Source organism: Heptranchias perlo, unplaced genomic scaffold, assembly GCF_035084215.1.
Source record: "Heptranchias perlo isolate sHepPer1 unplaced genomic scaffold, sHepPer1.hap1 HAP1_SCAFFOLD_1390, whole genome shotgun sequence".
NCBI classification, from domain to species: Eukaryota; Metazoa; Chordata; class Chondrichthyes; order Hexanchiformes; family Hexanchidae; genus Heptranchias; species Heptranchias perlo.
The window spans coordinates 22,501-25,000 of NW_027138636.1; positions in this window are offsets into that span (position 1 = coordinate 22,501).

Below are 2,500 nucleotides of genomic sequence, written 5' to 3' on the forward strand. Positions count from 1 at the left end.
AAACATTCATTCCACGGCAGGCAAGACCAATCAAAAAAAATACTGCAGATGCTGGCTCGGCTCGGCTGGCTGGCTGGCTGGCTGGCTGGCTGGCTGGCTGGAAATGGGAAATAAAAACACAAGGCGTGTTAAAGGCTGGTTAAACTGTCGAAAGAAACAAGGCGTTAATGTTTCAGAAGCGCCTATTGAAAGACGTCTCTCAAGCTGCTCCCTGACTGGGCCCTGTCCGTTGTCATGTTAATCGCTGGTTAAACTGTCGGAAGAAACAAGGCGTTAATGTTTCAGAAGCGCCTATTGAAAGGTGTCTCTCAAGCTGCTCCCTGACTGGGCCCTGTCCGTTGTCATGTTAATCCCAGGGCGGGGGCGGGACTGCTTTGACCGGGAGACCTGTTTTCTGGGACGCAGGTGTGACATTCCAGGGAGGCACCTACTTTGTGCTGATTCGAAACGACCACGACAACGGCAACTTGCAGTTCTATATTACAACAACAACAACGCGCGTGTGGTAGTTGGGAGGGGCTGCGTTCGCGCTCTCCCCCCTGCATTGAAACTCAAAGTTCGATTTTCAATCCCATAGTCCACCAATCGGATGGGAGACGGTGTGTGTGTGTGTGTGTGTGTGTCAGTGTCAGTGTCAGTCTCTCTCTCTCTCTCTCTCTCTCTCACTCTTACTCAGAGCTGCTGTGGAAGGAAACCTTTTTAAAAAGAACTTGCATATTGAAAAAAAGATGTGTCTCAAGCTGCCGGGCCCTGTCCATTGTCACGTTAATGGCAGGACGGGGCAGGACTGCTTTGACCAGGAGACCTGTTTTCTGGGACGCAGGTGTGAGATTCCAGGGGACCTGCTTTGTGCTGATTTCCCTGCCTCCCTCCCTCCTCCCCAGGACTTCCTTCTGAACACCTTTGTCGTTTCAGCGAGGGCCAAAAGCCTGCCTGTGAAAGGGAAGGATCAGCCGGTCAGCCCCCTGCTGGTCGCTGCTGCCAGTGCAGCAGGCGTGCGTGTGTCCTCGGCCTCGTGTCCAGGTCCCTCAGGGACTTGAGGCAGCTCTCCCCGGTGGTCTCGTGGTCAGGACCGGGCTTCGAATCCCAGTCGGGGGGGGATGACTTTCTGCTGCAGATTAATTGGCATGAAGGAAAGTCTCCCCTCCTGAGCGTAAAGCTCCACCCTCACCACCACCACCACCGCCTTTTCCTCCCCTTGACAAACGGACAGACAGACAGACAGACAGACAGTCAGTCCAGTTCGGGAGCGCAGCTTTCATTAAGCAATGGCATTTGTGACAACTCATCGTCTGACAGGTTGATGATTTCCCCACACGCCTCCTGCCGAATAAAAGGCTCACCCTCCCGGACACTACCCCCAGAATCACCCACCCCCCCCCCCCGGGGTGAATATTAAGCCCGAGAACACCGACTGTAACCAACCGCAGTGAAAAGTTGAAGTGGCAACTCATTAACCAGATTTATTTTGGGCAACTCATTAACCAGATTTTTTGTTCATTTGGTTTATGAGTTGCCAAGTGTAAATCTGGTTAATGAGTTGCCACTTCAACTTTTCACTGCGGTTGGTTACAGTCGGTGTTCTCGGGCTTAATATTCACCCCAGGGGGGGTGTATAGCGGGCGATGGCCGGTGTGGAGTGCGTTTTTTGGGGGTTGATTTTCACTTTGCCTCGCTGGTGGAATTTGTGGGAGGCAGGCAAGGGGATTGGTGTGGGCTGGTGGGCGGCAAGGGAGATGCTTGCTTCGGGGTGTTATCCTCACTTTGGTCCGCTGGTGAGAGTAGGCAGCGGCAGGCTGGCAGGCAGGCAGGCAAGTGTGATGTAGTGTGGGGTGCAGTGCAGTGCAGTGCAGTGCTGCCCTGTCGTTTATGAAAGGTTGTAATGACACTGCTTTGCAGCTGACCATGTCCACTGATTTGTGACGCCCGTATGGAGGCTGATATCTCAGGAGGGCCGAGGCCGATTTCCTCCGGGGACGGCTCGTCGCGTGCGGCAGGACGAGGCGCAGCGGACGGTACCGAGCGCTCGGAGGTGCGGCGCTGCCCGCCGGAGGTACAGCGAAAGGCTGCAAACCGCTTTCCGCCTGCTAACTCGGCGGCCGTCAGACCGACCGACTCCGCTTTACCACCGGAGCTAGAGTCGGGCAAGGGGCACCGAAGGGTACCGGAAGGATCGCGTTCGCACGACGGGAAGTCGACTAGCGGGCCGCCGAAAGCGAGCCGGGGGCCCCCGGTTTTTCTGTCCCACCTGGAGACTGATATCTCAGGAAGGCCGAGGCCGATTTCCTCCGGGGACGGCTCGTCGCGTGCGGCAGGACGAGGCGCAGCGGACGGTACCGAGCGCTCGGAGGTGCGGCGCTGCCCGCCGGAGGTACAGCGAAAGTCTGCGAACCGCTTTCCGCCTCCTCTCACCGCACGGCTCTCCTTTTCACCCACTGGCGGATTTTCACCCTCCGACTGCTCGCTACCGTCCGCTGCGCCTGGTCCGGGCCCTGTCCAT